General features: G+C 47.2%; 1 protein-coding gene across 2 annotated transcripts in view; it reads right to left on the bottom strand.

The window, feature by feature from the left end:
- The window catches only part of AP1S2 (adaptor related protein complex 1 subunit sigma 2), a 110,323-nt gene extending 91,307 nt beyond the window's left edge, over positions 1-19,016 (bottom strand). For both annotated transcript variants that reach the window (XM_069761057.1, XM_069761059.1), the window contains exon 1: positions 18,948-19,016. The gene's annotated coding sequence lies outside the window, so the exon portion shown is untranslated. The remainder of the gene's footprint in view (positions 1-18,947) is intronic.
- Positions 19,017-20,493: the final 1,477 nt, after the last annotated feature.

The raw sequence follows: 20,493 nt of genomic DNA on the forward strand, positions 1-20,493 counted from the left end.
TAAGACCCCAATAATAATTATTATTTATTTATATAGCACCATTAATTCCATGGTGCTGTACATGAGAAAGGGGTTACATACAGGGTTATAGATATCGTTTACAGTAAACAGGTTTACAGTGACAGACTGGTACAGAGGGGAGAGGACCCTGTCCTTGCGGACTTACATTCTATGGGATAATAATCATGATGATGACTGATGAATACACTATAGGCTACCAACAGCTAAAGGTTACTTTCATCTCATTATTCATGTAGGTTCCATATCTGGGATTTATCATTGGACTCGCATTCTTTGAGACTGTTTTACATGCGCTATATAATGCTAATGAAAAAAAACTTTTTTTTCTTTTTAAATAGTGATGAGCGAATATTCTCATTACTCAAGATTTCTCGAGCACGCTCGGGGGTCCTCCGAGTATTTTTTAGTGCTTGGAGATTTAGTTTTTCTTGCCGCAGCTGAATGATTTACATCTGTTAGCCAGCATAAGTACATGTGGGGGTTGCCTGGTTGCTAGGGAATCCCCACATGTACTTATGCTGGCTAACAGATGTAAATCATTCAGCTGCGGCACGGAAAACTAAATCTCCGAGCACTAAAAAATACTCGGAGGACCCCCGAGCATGCTCGAGAAATCTCGAGTACCGAGTATATTCGCTCATCACTAAAAATAAACAATTGCCAAACACTGAATGACTTTCCCAAATTGGCCAGCATCCATTAATAAACGATAATTGCTGCACAGTTCTGCAGGTGAGAGGGTAGGGTCACACATGACCTTTGGCGCACGTCTGAGGTGCGGTGCAGGCCATCCCTGCATGTGTTGTGGATGCGAAGAGCCGTGAGACATGCAGCCTTGGGGACTCAAACAGATTTTTCAAGCACGGCAAAGACACTCGGTTAGCACACGAGCGTGTAACACCTTATCCGAGTACACCCGCTCATCACTAGGCAGCATCCTAACAGTTACAGCGGCTGTCAAATAAAATTATATGGAATGAAGTGCGCCTGTGCGGCCACCCACTTTGGGAATCCCAGCCCCGCAGTGTGTTATGCATTATGCACAGTGCGGGGCTGGGACTCATAGGCTGGGTGGCCGCACAGGCGCAGTCTGCAAGCCTGGCTGTGACGTCAGACAGCCAGAGCTCACTGCGCCTGCACCAGACAGTACTACACAGCGCAGGCGCCGGATTTCATGCGAAAACATCGCGGAGGGGGCGGCGCCCTGAGCCCCTGAAGATTTGAGTGACGGCAGTGTGGCGTTTCAAGCAGGGGGGTGAGGACCTGCCTCCCTGGCTAAAGACAGGTATTTTGGAGAAGCAATGAAACGCTTTATTTTGGGAATACATGCAACAAAAACTAAAAGAGCCACTTTGTTAGAATGCAGCATTACTGCTGCACAAGGTGGCTCTTTTAGTTTATAACGGCTGGAGGGGGCGACAGTGGCCCTTTAAGCGTGTCATTAGATAGACATGCTTTGATGATTCGCATTGGGTCCACTGATTGGAATATTTTAGCTGTTTTTGGAAAACTGGGAAAAAAACAAATAAAGAATTGAAAATGCAATAACTGGATAGAGATGAACTCAGGGACAGTTTCTAGATACATAAATCAATTTTATTGTCACCATATAAACCACGAAAGTCACTTTAAAGGGGTTGCCCACTACTAGGACAACCACTTCCTGATCAAAATGTTTGGAGCCGATAAAAAAAAATAATAATAATAAAGCGTAGACTCTCCTCCAGTGCCAGAGCCGTTCCCGCAGTATCAGCAGTCGCTCTCGCGGGGGCTCTCGTGCGGTGTTGTGACACGTGACCACGGCGCCGAATCAGCGCTGGCATCACTGTCTCCGCCTTCGGACAAATTGATCATGAAGAGGAAGTCCGGGCTGCAGCTGATCTCTGACTTCCTCTTCGGGTATGTGCACACAATGCAGATTTAGTGCAGAATTGGTGCAGAACTGCTGCAGATTTTTCTGCTGCAGAAACGCAGCAGAACTGCACTGTGATTTAGGCTATATTCACACTTAGCGGTTTTTACCGCGGAACCGCCGCGATTTTGATGCTGCGGGTCCGCAGCAGTTTCCATAGCGTTTACAGTAACATGTAAACCCTATGGAAACCGCAAACCGCTGTGCACATGCTGCGGGAAAAACCGCGCGGGAACGCAGCGGTTTACAACCCGCAGCATGTCACTTCTTTGTGCAGAATCGCTGCGATTCTGCACCCATAGGAATACATTGAACCGCTTACTTCCCGCATGGGGCTGTGCCCACGTTGCGGGAAGTAAGCGGATAATGTGCGGGTGGTACCCGGGGTGGAGGAGAGGAGACTCTCCTCCAGGCCCTGGGAACCATATTTGGGGTTAAAAAATAAAAAATCTGATTATACTCACCCTCTGATGTCCGGAGCTCCTGGGCGCTGCACGCGGCCGTCCGGTCAGAGTTGCTGTGCGACCAGGACCTGCGGTGACGTCGCGGTCACATGACCGTGACGTCACGAAGGGTCCTTCTCCCACAGCATCTTTGGAACCGGACCGCCGGGTGCAGCGCCCAGGAGATCCGGACATCGGAGGGTGAGTATAACCAATTTTTATTATTTTTAACATTACTATTGATGCTGCATATTGCTGCATATGCAGCATCAATAGTATAGGCGGAAACCCGCAGCGGAAAACGCGGAACAAACCGCGATAAATCTGCAGGGAGAACCGCAGTTGTTTTGCCCTGCAGATTTATCAAATCCGCTGCGGGAGAACCCGCAGGGACCCGACGCAAGGTGTGAACATAGCCTTACAGTACAATGTAAATCAATGTGAAAAAAAAAGCTGTGCACATGGTGCAGAAAAATCTGCGCAGAAACGCTGCAGATTTCAAAGAAGTGCACGTCACTGCTTTTGTGCAGTTCTGCAGCGTTTCTGCAGCAGATTTTTCTGCACCATGTGCACAGCTTTTTTTTCACATTGATTTACATTGTACTGCACAGAAACTGCACAGAAACTGCACCACATTTCATACGTGTGCACATAGCCGGTATGCTTGATTTGTCTGAAGGCGGAGTCAGTGACGCCAGTGCTGATTGGGTGCTGGGGTCACGTGTCACAACACCAGCACGAGAGCCATGGTGAGAGCAACTGCCGACACGGTGGGAACAGCGCCGGTACGGGAGGGGAGTATACGCTTTATTATTTATCGGAGCCAAGCGAGGGGTCCAAGTAGTTGGCAACTTCTTTGACTTCCAGACATCAACATATTCCCACATTTTCAGGAAAAAAATGGCAAAGTTTTACAGTAGCAGCAAAATAAATATGCTTCGTAAAATCTCACTCGCACAATAGGTCAGTCTAGTTTTATAAACAGTGTAAAGCAAGGCCTCATTCAGACGTTAGTGACCATAAAGAAAACGTTCTGATTTTTAGCGTTTGCTCTGTGTTTCAGATTTTACGGTCAGTGTTCCAGGAGACAGTTTCTCATATAAAAAAAATATATTGCAATATCAATGCAAAGCTTCTCCTACTCATTCCAATGTTAAAAATGTTTGCACCCTAAGAAGTCTATATGGACATGTACGAGGTTATATGGGAAGCTGAACAAAGTGAAATCTTGATATCTGTGACCAGACGTCTTGAGAAATCCACATATATATATATATCTCGGACACTGCATGGAGAATATAACTCTGCCTCCGGAGCTTCTTTTGCATGAAGGGGGAGTTACCGCTGTAAGAAAAGTAACTAACACAGAATAGGAGAAATTAATTTTGACTTCTTGCAGACACAGTTTTTTCTTCTCTCTGAGCTCTACTGTATTGCAACAATATTACAACCCTGCCTTGCCTGTGAGATGGTATAATCACACACAGCTCTGTTACCAGTGTTACAGCACACTGGTAACTCCCCTTCGTGTAAAATAAGCTCTGGAGGCAGAGTTATCTTCCAGGCACCATCCTCCCCAGAGACTGGAAGAGGTCATTTATATAAAGTGATAAATGATGATTTATCAACAATAAGGTATCTGATAGGAGGCCAAGTGTGGTGATAGATTCCCTTTAACAGAGTAACAAAACAATGGGGAGTTTAAAAGAAAAAATAAAGACCCCCTCAAGATTGCTTACCAACTACAGATGAGCGGATCGCTTCGAACAATCCTACTCCAGGTCAGTGCTCTTTGGCCATGTACAGGAGCTGCACGAATTTCCTGTACTTCTTGGTTCCTCAGCATGGTATCTGGCTTGCCGGCTTGGCGTTACATGATCTGTGTAGTGTACAGCTGTCGTCTTGCCAGCACGGCTAATCATGAATCACTGTCCATCAGCGAAAACGTTTTTCTGGTGCACACGGCATTTTTGCCATGAGTAAAGATGAACAGTATTTGGATGTAAAGAGATTTTTAGAACTTCACCAATAAAGTTGAAGATTTTGTAACCGTTGAGCTAGATTTTTCTAGATTGTTTTCTTAGAATACTATGGCTGTTTCCATCCCTGGCAGTGACGCTGCTCCGAGCTCCGGGGATAAATAGGCTACGATGGTGAACAGGCCTCTCTCTATATTTTAGTGCAACCAGCAGCACAAACTTCCAGCTGTAAAAAAATGATTATACTCCTGCAATATAATAATTTTCTTGTGAAAGTGGAGGTACGCTTGACAGGGAGCCTGACAGCAGAGACATGCTGCCTGATCCATGGGTCGCATGTATCAGACACTGACTACATAATGTCCCTTATATGTTGCTAATTTTTAGATTTAAACATAGTTCCCTATACTGAAAGGTAGGGAGAAGACGCAGCGTTTCAGAGCTAAATTTATATGGCCAGCGTCTGATACAGGCAGCATGTATCTGCTGTCAGATTCCCTCTGAAAAGAAATATCATCTGTCAGAAATATTGTATACTTTATTACTTTGATATTTATTTAGTAAGAGTCGGAACTTGACCCTTAACTTTCCGACTCCGCGGCCTTGTGTACTATTACATGACTGGAGAGAACAGGTCTTCTTCACGTCATACCACAAATCAAACACCCTCCTATTGAATCCCGCAGACATGATATTTCCCAAGTCTTGGCCAGAGTTTCCAACAATAACACGACCATTGCTTCATACTAACAGTTTAGCGTACAATAGGAACTGAGACACAAAAGAGTTAGGTAATTGCACTTTAAATACACTATAAGCAGCTACACAACATTTCTGGCCGTAGACATTTCGTAAAAATCTTTCACCCAACACCCAGTGACACAGCCGGACGTACGGGCAGGAGACGCGGCTGTCATCATCATTAGAGGTAAACACCATGGAAAAAACAAAAAATGAATTCCTATTACGGTAACATTGAAAAGCCTATAAGGGTATCCAGCATGGCTAGATCTAGTGCGAAGAACAGTGGGCACCCCCAGGGCAAATGTAAGCCTACCCTACCCAACAAGAAGGGGGGCACTGCTAGACCTAATATTAACCAACAGGCCAGACCGCATAGCAAATATAAGGGTTGGGGGTCACTTGGGTAATAGTGATCACAAAATAATAAGTTTTCATGTATCCTTTAATAAGATGTGTTGTAGAGGGGTTACAAGGACACTAAACTTCAGGAGGGCAAATTTCCAACGGATGAGAGATGATCTTGGTGCAATTTACTGAGACGATATCCTGAGATAAAAAAATGCACAAAGAAAATGGGAGACGTTTACAGTATTAGCATCCTGGATAGGACCTGTGCACAGTATATACCGTACGGGAATAAACATACGGTACTAGAAATAGGAGTAAACCAATATGGCTAAACAGAGCTGTAAGGGGCGCAATAAGTGACAAAAAGAAAGCATTTAGAGAGTGAAAGGAAGTAGGTAGTGATGAGGCATTAAATAAATACAGAAAATTAAATAAATTCTGTAAAAAGCAAATCAAGGCAGCTAAGATTGAGAGAGACTAATTGCCAGAGAGAGTAAAAATAATCCCAAAATATTCTTTAACTACGTAAATAGTAAGAAACTAAAAAATGATAGTGCTGGCCCCTTTAAAGGGAACTTGTCACCCCGAAAATCGCGGGTGAGGTAAGCCCACCGGCATCAGGGGCTTATCTACAGCATTCTGTAATGCTGTAGATAAGCCCCCGATGTTACCTGAAAAAGGAGAAAAAGACGTTAGATTATACTCACCCAGGGGCGGTCCCGCTGCTGGTCCGGTCGGATGGGCGTCTCTGGTCTGCTGCGGCGCCTCCCATCTTCATTCCAAGACGTCCTCTTCTTATCTTCAGCCACAGCTCCGGCACAGGCGTACTTTGTCTGCCCTGTTGAGGGCAGAGCAAAGTACTGCAGTGCGCAGGCGCCGGGCCTCTCTGACCTTTCTGGCGCCTGCGCACTGCAGTACTTTGTTCTGCCCTCAACAGGGCAGACAAAGCACGCCTGCGCCAGAGCCATGGCTGAAGATCAGAAGAGGACGTCTTGGAATGAAGATGGGAGGCGCCGCAGCGGACCAGAGAAACCCATCTGACCGGACCAGCGGCTGGGTGAGTATAATCTAACGTCTTTTTCTCCTTTTTCAGGTAACATCGGGGGCTTATCTACAGCATTGCAAAATGCTGTAGATAAGCCCCTGATTCCGGTGGGCTTACCTCACCCGCGATTTTCGGGGTGACAGGTTCCCTTTAAAATAGTCTGGGTGAAATGCTGGATGAGGATGAGGAAAAAGCCAATATGCTAAATGACTTTTTTTCATCAGTATTTTACACAAGAAAATTCCATGGCAGACAAAATGACTAGTGATAAAAATTCCCCATTAAATGTCACCTGCTTAACCCAGCAGGAAGTACGGCGGCGTCTAAAAATCACTAAAATTGACAAATCTCCGGGCCCGGATGGGATACACCCTCGAGTACTGCAGGAATTAAGTACAGTCATTGATAGACCATTATTTTTAATCTTTAAAGACTCCATAATAACAGGGTCTGTACCACAGGACTGGCGTATAGCAAATGTGGTGCCAATATTCAAAAAGGGGACAAAAACTGAACTCGGAAATTATAGGCCAGTAAGCTTAACCTCTACTATGCGTAAAATCCTGGAAGGCATTCTAAGGGATGCTATACTGGAGTATCTGAAGAGGAATAACCTTATGACCCAATATTAGCACGGGTTTACTACGGGGTTCCTGTCAGACTAATCTCATCAGTTTCTATGAAGAGGTAAGTTCCGGACTGGACCAAGGGAACCCAGTGGATGTAGTGTATATGGACTTTTCAAAAGCTTTTGATACGGTGCCACACAAAAGGTTGATACATAAAATGAGAATAATGGGGATAGGGGAAAATATGTGCAAGTGGGTTGAGAGCTGGCTCAAGGATAGGAAACAAAGGGTGGTTATTAATGGTGCACACTCGGACTGGGTCGCGGTTAGCAGTGGGGTACCACAGGGGTCAGTATTGAGCCCTCTTCTTTTTAACATATTTATTAATGATCTTGTAGGGGGCATTCAGAGCAGAATTTCAATATTTGCAGATGACACTAAACTCTGCAGGGTAATCAATACAGAGGAGGACAATTTTATATTACAGGATGATTTATGTAAACTAGAAGCTTGGGCTGATAAATGGCAAATGAGCTTTAATGGGGATAAATGTAAGGTCATGCACTTGGGTAGAAGTAATAAGATGTATAACTATGTGCTTAATTCTAAAACTCTAGGCAAAACCGTCAATGAAAAAGACCTGGGTGTATGGGTGGATGACAAACTCGCGTTTAGTGCCAGTGTCAGGCAGCTGCTACAAAGGCAAATAAAATAATGGGATGCATTAAAAGAGGCATAGATGCTCATGAGGAGAACATAATTTTACCTCTATACAAGTCACTAGTTCGACCACACTTAGAATACTGTGCACAGTTCTGGTCTCCGGTGTATAAGAAAGACATAGCTGAACTGGAGCGGGTGTAGAGAAGAGCGACCAAGGTTATTAGAGGACTGGGGGGTCTGCAATACCAAGATAGTTTATTACACCTGGGGCTATTTAGTTTGGAAAAAGGAAGACTAAGGGGTGATCTTATGTTAATGTATAAATATATGAGTGGACAGTACAAAGACCTTTCTGATGATCTTTTTAATCATAGACCTGAGACAGGGACAAGGGGGCATCCTCTACGTCTGGAGGAAAGAAGGTTTAAGCATAATAACAGACGCGGGTTCTTTACTGTTAGAGCAGTGAGACTATGGAACTCTCTGCCGTATGAGTTGTAATGAGCGATTCATTACTTAAATTTAAGAGGGGACTGGATGCCTTTCTTGAAAAGTATAATGTTACAGGATATATACACTAGATTCCTTGATAGGGCGTTGATCCAGGGAACTAGTCCGATTGCCGTATGTGGAGTCGGGAAGGAATTTTTTTCCCCAAAGTGGAGCTTACTATTTGCCACATGTTTTTTTTTTGCCTTCCTCTGGATCAACATGTTAGGGCATGTTAGGTTAGGCTATGGGTTGAACTAGATGGACTTATAGTCTTCATTCAACCTTAATAACTATGTTACTATGTTATGTTACCAGGTATTAACCGGACATCGATAACAACCAGAAGGTCACACCGAGTCTCTCGTCTCATTATTGGCTCTCGTATGTGTAACATGGCGCAGACCGATAGCGAGATCCTCGTCTCTTGCGCCCCGACACGTTACATAAAGGTGGTGGTCTTGGCTGGGTGTGTGGACTTGTGCTGTGGGGGCGTTACGCCCTTTCAGACTGCATGTAACCAATGGTGTTCAATGGCCAGGACCAGGTTCAATGAGGGAGACCACCAGTCAAAAATAAACTTTTTACTCAACGATAACTTGGGAGGGAATATAGACAGGGGAGAGCGAGAACACAGCTTGATGGACGTTTAATTTACAATAGGGAGCATTTCCCACACAGTTTCTATTCCGTGTCATTCCATTTCAAGTGATACAAATCTGAATATATATTACTAGCTATTGAACCCGTTCTACGCCCGGGTGGCAAGCATTTATATTGGTATATTGTCTCCATCCTGGTATGTGATGCTCCATCCTGCGTCCCCATCCTGTCATGCGCTGCTCCATCCTGCGTCCCCATCCTGTCATGTGCTGCTCCATCCTGCGTCCCCATCCTGTCATACGCTGCTCCATCCTGCGTCCCCATCCTGTCATGTGCTGCTCCATCCTGCGTTCCCCTTCCTGTCATGCGCTGCTCCCATCCTGCGTCCCCATCCTGTCATGCGCTGCTCCCATCCTGCGTCCCCATCCTGTGATGCGCTGCTCCCATCCTGTGATGCGCTGCTCCCATCCTGCGTCCCCATCCTGTCATGTGCTGCTCCATCCTGCGTCCCCATCCTGTCATGCGCTGCTCCATCATGCGTCCCCATCCTGTCATGCGCTGCTCCATCCTGCGTCCCCATCCTTATGTGCTGCTCCATCCTGCGTCCCCATCCTTATGTGCTGCTGCATCCTGCGTCCCCATCCGTATGTGCTGCTCCATCCTGCGTCCCCATCCGTATGTGCTGCTCCATCCTGCGTCCCCATCCTTATGTGCTGCTCCATCCTGCGTCCCCATCCTTATGTGCTGCTCCCATCCTGCGTCCCCATCCATATGTTCATGCTGCATCCTGCGTCCCCATCCTTATGTGCTGCTGCATCCTGCGTCCCCATCCTTATGTTCATGCTGCATCCTGCGTCCCCATCCTTATGTTCATGCTGCATCCTGCGTCCCCATCCTTATGTTCATGTTGCATCCTGCGTCCCCATCCTTATGTGCTGCTCCATCCTGCGTCCCCATCCTTATGTGCTGCTCCATCCTGCGTCCCCATCCTTATGTGCTGCTCCCATCCTGCGTCCCCATCCTTGTGTGCTGCTCCATCCTGCGTCCCCATCCTTATGTGCTGCTCCATCCTGCGTCCCCATCCTTATGTGCTGCTCCATCCTGCGTCCCCATCCTGTCATGTGCTGCTCCATCCTGCGTTCCCCTTCCTGTCATGCGCTGCTCCCATCCTGCGTCCCCATCCTGTCATGCGCTGCTCCCATCCTGCGTCCCCATCCTGTGATGCGCTGCTCCCATCCTGTGATGCGCTGCTCCCATCCTGCGTCCCCATCCTGTCATGTGCTGCTCCATCCTGCATCCCCATCCTCTCATGCGTTGCTCCATCATGCGTCCCCATTCTGTCATGCGCTGCTCCATCCTGCGTCCCCATCCTTATGTACTGCTGCATCCTGCGTCCCCATCCTTATGTGCTGCTGCATCCTGCGTCCCCATCCTTATGTTCATGCTGCATCCTGCGTCCCCATCCTTATGTTCATGCTGCATCCTGCGTCCCCATCCTTATGTTCATGCTGCATCCTGCGTCCCCATCCTTATGTGCTGCTCCATCCTGCGTCCCCATCCTTATGTGCTGCTCCATCCTGCGTCCCCATCCTTATGTGCTGCTGCATCCTGCGTCCCCATCCTTATGTGCTGCTCCATCCTGCGTCCCCATCCTTATGTGCTGCTCCATCCTGCGTCCCCATCCTTATGTGCTGCTCCCATCCTGCGTCCCCATCCTTATGTTCATGCTGCATCCTGCGTCCCCATCCTTATGTGCTGCTGCATCCTGCGTCCCCATCCTTATGTTCATGCTGCATCCTGCGTCCCCATCCTTATGTTCATGCTGCATCCTGCGTCCCCATCCTTATGTTCATGCTGCATCCTGCGTCCCCATCCTTATGTTCATGCTCCATCCTGCGTCCCCATCCTTATGTGCTGCTCCATCCTGCGTCCCCATACTGCCTCTGACCCGCTCGGCGCCGAGTGCTGGGGGGCCTGAGCAGGCGGGGACACCGGCGTGCTGTGGGGGTCAGGTGCCGGTATCGCCGCCAGCTCAGGCTCCCCCAGCACTTACTATACTCACCTGTCCGGCGTTCCATCGCTGAGCGCCGCCATCTTCCCGGTCTCCTGGCTGTGACTGTTAAGTCAGAGGGCGGCGCCGGCGCGCATTAAGCGCGTCATCGCGCCCTCTGAACTGAAGGTCACAGGCCGAAGACCAGGAAGATGGCGCCGCTCAGCGATGGAACGGGGACAGGTGAATATAGGCCGATACTCACCCTCCTGGCGGTCCCTGCTTCTGCGGTGGAGATCGCGGTGTGCGTTCAGTGTGAACGCACACCGCGATCTCCCGGGAGCGTCGCTCTGTGAGGCCCAGACTGCGCCGGCGCTTGCGCAGTCTATAGAGGCTTCGGACAGAGTGACGCTCCCAGCGTTATATTATAGATATTTTTACCTGACATCTTAGGATATTTATTTTCTTTGGAGTTTTTTTTAAGTGATACTTTAGTGAATTAAAAATAATAAGTTTAAAATTTTTATCTTTATTAGGTAATTTCTTACAGATTTCTAAAATTTTGAAAAAGACTGAATTTTGGGCTTGTATGATCTTACATTTTTTATCATATCTCCGGTTAGAATTAAAATAGACTGTCAGAATTGCACAGGCCTTAATTTGATATCTCAAGTTCATGTTTGATGATATTTTGTTTTTGAGGAGTAAGATTCTAAATTTTGATGGGCGATTTCAGGAAGACTATATGTTATAACTAGATGTTGGCCCGATCCAAACGCATCGGGTATTCAAGAAAATGTATATATGTATGTATGTATGTATGTTGCGCTGTCAGTGGTGTTTAAATCCCGCACTAATATCGCTGATTGGCTGATATCCGAGACAGACAATTAGACCCTTAAGGTACCTTCACACATAACGATATCGGTAACGATATCGTTGCTTTTTGTGACGTAGCAACGATATCGTTAAGGAAATCGTTATGTGTGACAGCGACCAACGATCAGGCCCCTGCTGGGAGATCGTTGGTCGCTGAACAAAGTCCAGAACTTTATTTCGTCGCTGGATCTCCCGTGGACATCGCTGGATCGGCGTGTGTGACAACGATCCAGCGATGTCTTCACTGGTAACCAGGGTAAACATCGAGTAACTAAGCGCAGGGCCGCGCTTAGTAACCCGATGTTTACCCTGGTTACCAGCGTAAAAGTAAAAAAAAACAAACACTACATACTTACCTACCGCTGTCTGTCCCCGGCGCTGTGCTCTGCACTCCTCCTGTACTGGCTGTGAGGGTCGGTCAGCTGGAAAGCAGAGCGGTGACGTCACCGCTCTGCTTTCCGGCCGCTGTGCTCACAGCCAGAGCAGAGGAGTGCAGAGAAGCTGAGCGCCGGGGACAGACAGCGGTAGGTAAGTATGTAGTGGTTGTTTTTTTTCACTTTTACGCTGGTAACCAGGGTAAACATCGGGTTACTAAGCGCGGCCCAGACGCGGGATGTTTACGTCCTTTTATGACATCATCGTCGCTGTGCCCGTCGCTGATTGGTCGAGGCCTAGTGGCCTCGACCAATCAGAGAGCCGGGATTTCCAGGACAGACAGACAGACAGACGGAAAAACCCTTAGACAATTATATATATAGATAGATTTAAAAAAATAAATGTATATGTGTTACTTATATTCTTGGTTACATTTGTTCAGGGATTCAAGTTGGGATCTTCGTAGCATCATATTTCTTTGCGTGATTTTCTAAATACAGTCTCATCCTAATCATATATGATCAATATCAAATAAAAAAAATCAATACTTGTAACACCTTTTTAAATATAGATGTAATAATTTCATTACTCCATCATATCCTTTATCAAGCTTACTGGGTCAGCAGGCGTCAGTTGATGAAAGACTACTATTCCCATCAGCCGACGCCTGCTGTCACTGATTACAGTGGGATGAGGCGGCGGCTGATGGGCGTAGTCATCAGCCAGTGTCTGCGCTAAAAGTAAAAAAAAAAAAAAAAAAAAGCAGAAAAATATTGACATAAAAATAAAAAAAACAGTGTATACTCAATTTACTCCTAACCTCTGAAGCCCTTTGTCTCCTATAAAAAAATATCACAAATAAAAAAAATCATATCCAAAGACATACTGATAGGGAATTTAGATTGTGAGCCCCAAACGGGGACAGCAACGATAATGTGTGCAAACTGTAAAGAGCTGCGGAATATGTTCGCGCTATATAAAATGATTATTATTATTATATACACACCTTAACGCCTAATCCCCGATGCCCATTTAACCTGGAAAAGAGAAAAATAAATCACCATATCCCACATCTATCCACCGTAATCCACGTCATCCATAATGTCCTGCGACAATTCAGATCACTTCTACAGCAGTCACATCAGCTGACGTGACTGCTCTACCCCGCAGCTGTTGACACACCGACAGGAGCATGTAATCACGCCTGCAGTGTGTGCGCTGAGCTGCGGTGACAACAGAGCCTGCCATCTTTGAGAACATAATGTCTAAAAGGGAGATTTGTAGTTAAAATTCTGCGCTGCCGCTAAGATGAACTTTAGGAAATTCATCTTAGCGGCAGCGCAGAATTTTAACTACAAATCTCCCTTTAAAGACATTATTTTCTCTGGTCGGTGAAGACCTGTGGATCTGCCGCAGCCGCTATCGATATGCTCTGATCTCATCCTAACCAGGTGAGCAAATTTGGTGTATATTCTCCTCTGTGTAACGTGGATAAGACCCTATTGCGCTCTTTGTCTCCCCATTGTTTTGCAATATCTTTGGGAACAGTCACATCAGGATCATTGTGGGACATTATGGATCATCTCTTCACTACGGACAGGTGAGGAGTATTGTTGTTTATTATTTTAATTCATCTACAGGAGATGCTGGCTTCAGTGGATTAGGCGTTGACCAGAGTATGGTTTAATTTACATTCAATAAGGGTATGTGCACACGTTGCGGATTCTCTGCAGAAATGCTGCAGATCCGCAATGGATTTACAGTACAATGTAAATCAATGAGAAAAAAAAAATGCTGTGCACACTTTGCGGAAAATCCGCTGCGGCAACGCTGCGGTTTAAAAGTAGCATGTCACTTCTTTTTTGTGAATCTGCAGCGTTTTTGTACCCATTCCATTATAGAAAACCGCAGGGGTAAAAAAAAACGCAGCAAATCCGCAAGGAAACCGCAGCAAAAACGCACACAAAACGCTGCAGAACCGCACAAAAAACGCGACAAATCCGCAGGTGCGTTTTCTGCCAGGAGAGGCAGAATCCGCACAGAAATTCCTAAGCCTAATCCGCAACGTGTGCGCATAGCCTTAAGGAGTCTGTGCTATTCTTTCAAATAAAGGACTTCATCTGCCTAGCCTCTGCTGGTTATTAAATATAAGAGGACCCTACGTCATTTTTTTTCTTTGGGGGGTCCCCCATTTTAACCACCAGGAAAGCTGTGAACTGATTTTAACCCTCGGAGGTATTTTTTTTTTTTTTGCATTTTCGTTTTTTGCTCACCTTCTTCCCAGAGCCATAATTTTTTTTCATTTTTCAGTCAAAATTAGCAAATTTAGCATAATGCTCCCCATCGCATGACAAATTTGGCACCAGTCACCGTACAGCTGGCACACATGCAATGTTCTGTCCGTGTCCTGAGCTCATGGTCATATTCCCGGAGCGAACCCTGGCACACAAAGGCCCAATTTACACTAGTAATGCCGTTCCAGGCAGAAGACGTCGATCCACATGTAATAACGTGAGAGCGAAAAACAACGTATTTTACTGTACGTGTGAAAAAAAAAAACTATTCTCATCAACAAATGACATTAGTCACCAGGAGCCCCACCAACAAATTCACACTTCTCTGTCAGACTGGCAGTTCATAAGCAGATTGCGAAAGACCCTGCAAAGTGCAACTCCAGGACAAGAAGAGGAAGATCAGTTATTTCCTGGCAAATCAACAGCAGCAAAAGGAAGAACAAATGTGCGGCTCCACACACTTTGTACACCTCTCCCACTGTGGGCATCGATGGAAGTGGCTGAGCGCATGTACGTGTCTCTACTCACTTCTATCACTCTCTCCGCAAATTCCTCCCCTAATTTGAAGTTCCAAAAAAAAACAAAAAACACAAAGGGATGGGGGTCAAGAATCCCAGCCTTAGAGATGTGTGCGTTAGTGATGAGCGAGCATGCTCGAGTGCTAATAGTGTCTTCGGTGTGCTCGGATACTATGTCCGAGTCCACGCGGCTGCATGTCATGTGGCTATGCGACAGCGCACCACATGCAAGGATTGTCTAACAAACAGGTACTGTATATAAGACGCACTTTTTTCCCCAAAATTTTGGGGGGAAATGGGTGTGTCATATAATGTGGCTATATTCTACTGGCGGTGGTAAAGCAGGGTCCCAGGGTCGCTGCTGGAGGAGACAAGAGCGGAGCATTGCTGCAGGCCGGGATGAGGGGGTGTTTGGATGCACGGCGTGCAGGTGTTCGGTGGTACGGGGGCTCTGCCAACATTTTGTGAAAGCCCAGAGCCCCCTCAATTGTATGGTTTCCTATGTGGTGGACTCCGGGAAAATGGCTGCTGGGGGCGGTGCATGCGCAGATGGAGATCTCGGCACCAAGATCTTGGGAGATGAGATCTCAGCGCTGCTCCAGTAGCGACCCTGGGACCTCGCTTCACTGCAGCCACCACCCCAGGTAAGCAATAAGGCGCAGGGATTATAAGAAGCACCACCATAGAATTATAGCATGGTAGAGTTGGAAGGGATCTCATGGGTCATCTCGTCCAACCCCCTGCTCAAAGCAGGATTCACTAAACCATCTCAGCCAGATGTCTGTCCAGCCTCTGTTTGAAGACTTCCATTGAAGGAGAACTCACCACTAGGGTTGAGCGACTCTTACCTTTTCGCTCAAGCCTACTCACCACCTCTCGTGGCAGCCTGTTCCACTCATTGACCACCCTCACTGTCAAAAAGTTTTTTCTAATATCTAATCTGTGTCTCCTCCCATTCAGTTTTATCCCATTGCTTCTAGTCTTTCCTTGTGCGAATGAGAATAAAGATGATCCTTCTACAATGTGACAGCCCTTGAGATATTTGTAGACAGATATTAAGTCTCCTCTCAGTCTTATTTTTTGCAAGCTAAACCATTTTATTAAAAAAAAGATTTTTTCCCCTATTCTCCTCAAAATTTGGGGTGCGTTTTATAATCCGCAAAATACGGTAATCCCTGCATGTGTTGCGGTTGTCGAACAGCCACGCCGAAGATGCTACATTAGCACTCGCACATGCTCAGTTAATACCGTATCCGTGCACGCCCGCTCATCACTAATGTGCAGATGTGCCAAGGTTCAGATCCAGGTCCTACCCAAGAGCTGATTTAGATGAATACCAATTGGTCAGTGTGCTGTCTGTGCGCACGCTGATCCAATAATAACCAGTGTGCGCCAGTGAACATGAGCGATTTTTTTTTTTTTTTTTTATAAGGACCAATGCTCATCTGAACAAGAATTGCAGCCTTCACCCGTCTAATTCACCTCCCGCACCAAGCTGGCACATGCCAACTGTGGCAGGTCCAGCTCTGCTCCGCTATCTGGAGGCACAGGCGGACCCGGTGACTTAGGCTATGCTCACACACAGTTTTTTGTGACATTTTCCAATGAAAAAAAAAAGGCTTCTGGAAATTCTTGTTTTTAGAGAAGTTTTTTTTTTTTTTTGCAACACTTTGATTTCACAGTGTCATATTTGCAATTTTACTAATGATCTGAGCACCCGATGTAAAAGCGAATAATTACAGTCACCGCCGTAATCGCTGTGTGATGTGATACAACCGTGTGCAAAAGAAAAATGGCAACTTTTCTTTACACGTGTCAAGTTTCAAGGAGCAAGACAAGGAGGCATGAGCTGCAGGGGGATATGAAAAAATCATTGAAAAAATTTTTTGATTTATATATTGTCTATTTGAGTGGTACAAAGCTTTGAATAAATGTATTAGAGGGGTTGTCGGGGACTTTAATATTGATGGGTCAATCCTTAGGATGGGGCATCAATGTCTGACCGGTGTCGGCTGGAACGGCTCAGCTTCATAGCGCACAGCTCCGGCGACGTGATATGGCTGCGGTCAGTCGGCCAACGATGCAGGCGTTGTCGGTGTGTCCGCTCGTGCGTCATTATCAGCAGTATATGCCTAATTGATGCAGTCGGCTACATCTTGCCTCAAATATGCCTATAAGGCTCTGTGCACACCATGCGGATTTTGCTGCGGATCCGCAGCAGTTTCCCATGAGTTTACAGTAGAATGTAAACCTATGGGAAACCAAAAACGCTGTACCCATGCTGCGGAAAAAAATGCACGGGAACGCGTTTTATTTTGAGCAGCATGTCAATTCTTTGTGCGGAATCCGCAGCGTTTTTACATCTGCTCCAATAGAAAACTGCAGATGTGACTCCTCAATAGAAAACGTGATAAATCCGCAGTAAAAACCGCAGCGGTATTTCAATGCAGATTTATCAAATCCGCTGCGGAAAAATCCGTAGTGGACCATTCCACGTGTGCACATAGCCTAAGGCTGGAAATAAAGCGCACAGCGACTCCATCTGCAGCACTATAGTCTATGGCTCCGGCAGCACATACACCCATAATGGAGACACTGACCGTAGGGTAAAACGTAATGTGAACACAGCCTTAGGCCATGTTCACACAGTGCGTTTTTTACCGCGGAACCGCGGCGGTTTTGCCGCTGCGGTTCCGCAGCTGTTTTCCATGCAGGGTACAGTACACTGTACCCTATGGAAAACAGGACACACTGTGCACATGGTCCGGAAATTGTTAAAAAAAAGACGCGCTGAATAGCTCCCGGAAAAAAGAAGGAGCATGTCAATTCTTTTTCCGGAGCCGCAGCGGTTCTGCACCCATAGACCTCCATTGTGAGGTCCAAACCGCAGTAAAACCCGCAGATCAAAAATATATCTGCGGGTTTTACTGCGGTTTGATGTGCAGAACCGCTGCAGCAGGAAGTGCGGGGAGCGGGCGGAAGTGCGTGGGCGGAGTGTGGCTGCCCCCCCCGTGTTCCGATCCCGCCCCCCCGTGCTCCGATGCCCCCCCCCAGTGCTCCGATGCCCCCCCCCAGTGCTCCGATGCCCCCCCCGTGCCCTAATCTCCCCCCCTTATACTCACCCGGCGTCCCGGTGTCCGTCCGGCCGTCTTCTCCCTGGGCGCCGCCATCTTGCAAAATGGCGGGCGCATGCGCAGTGCGCCCGCCGAATCTGCCGGCCGGCAGATTCGTTCCAAAGTGCATTTTGATCACTGAGATATAACCTATCTCAGTGATCAAAATAAAAAAATAGTAAATGACACCCCCCCCCCTTTGTCACCCCCATAGGTAGGGACAATAAAAAAAATAAAGAATTTTTTTTTTTTTTTTCACTAAGGTTAGAATAGGGGTAGGGGTAGGGTTAGGGGTAGGGTTAGGGTTAGGGGTAGGGTTAGGGTTAGGGGTAGGGTTAGGGGTAGGGTTAGGGTTAGGGGTAGGGTTAGGGTTAGGGGTAGGGTTAGGGTTAGGGGTAGGGTTAGGGGTAGGGGTAGGGTTAGGGTTAGGGGTAGGGGTAGGGTTAGGGGTAGGGGTAGGGTTAGGGTTAGGGTATTTTCAGCCATTTTAACCCTAAAAAAATTCCTAGAAAACACACAGACTCTGGCTAGAAAACTGCATCAAAAAAACGCATCAAAAAACGCATCAAAAAACGGACCAAAAAAGGACCAAAAAAAGGACCTGCGTTTTCTGCCAAGAGCTGCAGTTTTTTAAAAAACAGTCAGGAAAAAAAAAGGATGGAAATCCTGAACGTGTGAACATACCCTTAAAGCAGCAACAGAAGCGGACCCCAGGAGACCCCACTGAGCTCATGGGGGAGACGCACCTGAGGGCACAGATGGTGCAAAGTGGAAACCGCTATAAACGCTATTCACCTGCTGCCATTAGCTGGAGGCTGCCACCAGGGGGCGGTCACCCAACTGTATGGAGACCCCCGGGGAGCAGCCCTCACAGGGCAGCACCGAGCACACGTACATGTGCGGGGAGAGCACCGTACACAGCCGCCATAGTGACACTACAGAGCGGACAACCGGTCACGTACCCTGAACTGCGCAGCACCGCGGCCCCGACTCCTCTGACGCTGAAGCCGCGCGTCACGCCGCCCCGAGCCCCCGCGTCATGACGTCACAGCGTGCATCCGGCGGGCGACAGAGTGGACGGAGAGCGAAGGCTCCCGCACTGTACACACGGGGGCCGCCACTTACCGATACAGTGTAACTACAACTCCCAGCATGCCCTCACCTCAGCCGGACACCGGCATTATCAGAGCTATGAAACTTTGTCGCCCATAGCAACCTGTCAGCGCTCAGCGTCCCCCCCCCCCCATTACCGGAGCCGTTAACCCCTTCCGTAAGATCGTTTTTCTTCTTTTTTTTTGCCTTCACTCAAAAAGCCATAACTTTTATTTATTTCCCTGAGTCTGAGGTTTTGTTTTTTAGTTTTTTTTATTTTTTTTTTGGGGGGGGGGATTGTTTTTAACTGGATTCCGCTTTTAGGCTATGTGCACACGTATTCTGGTCCACTGCGGATTTTTCCACAGCACATTTGATAAATCCGCAGTGCAAAACTGCTGCGGATTTACCACGCTTTTTCTGCGGTTTTACAACTGCGGATTTCTATTGGAGCAGTTGTAAAACCGCTGCGGAATCAGCAGAAAAAAGTGACATGCTGCGGAATGTAAACCGCTGCGTTTCCGTGCAGTTTTTCTGCAGCATGTGCACAGCGTTCTTTGTTTCCCATAGGTTCACATTGAACTGTAAACTCATGGGAAACTGCTGCGGACAAAACCGCGCGGAAACGAAGCCGTTCACATTCCGCAGCATGTCAATTCTTTCCCCATAATAGAAAACCGCAGTGGAATCCGCACAAAATTTTCAACGTCCGTCAGCCCGACGGAAATATGAAAGAGGCCCAAGTCTCATAACTTATCCTTTCCCAGCAGTGGAGCGCTGCGAGGTCAGGATTTGTGCATGATGAGCTGCAGCGGTTACCAGGACCATTTTGGAATATTTATGGATAACAATACCTCCTACTGCGGCTGCAGCGTGTCTGGACTTGTCTCCCGTCGAGCTCATCTGGGACGGCACCGGTCAGCAATTACATAGGGAGCCGCCAGCAGAGGATCTTGATGATTTACCCAAGTGCATTCAGAGTGGCGTGGCAGAACATCCCTCAGACAACCATTAAAGGGAACCTGTCACCCCCAAAATCGAAGGTGAGCTAAGCCCTCCGGCATCAGGGGCTTATCTATAGCATTCTGTAATGCTGTAGATAAGCCCCCGATGTAACCTGAAAGATGAGAAAAAGAGGTTAGATTATACTCACCCAGGGGCGGTCCGGTACGATGGGCGTCGCAGTCCGGGGCCTCCCATCTTCATAGGATGACGTTCTCTTCTTGTCTTCACGCTGCGGCTCCGGCGCAGTCGTACTTTGCCCTGTTGAGGGCAGAGCAAAGTACTGCAGTGCGCAGGTGCTGGGCCTCTCTGACCTTTCCTGGCGCCTGCGCACTGAAGTACTTTGCTCAACAGGACAGACAAAGTACGCCTGTGCCGGAGCCGCAGCGTGAAGACAAGAAGAGGACGTCATCA

The sequence above is a fragment of the Ranitomeya imitator genome, chromosome 3, assembly GCF_032444005.1.
Source record: "Ranitomeya imitator isolate aRanImi1 chromosome 3, aRanImi1.pri, whole genome shotgun sequence".
Lineage (NCBI taxonomy): Eukaryota > Metazoa > Chordata > Amphibia > Anura > Dendrobatidae > Ranitomeya > Ranitomeya imitator.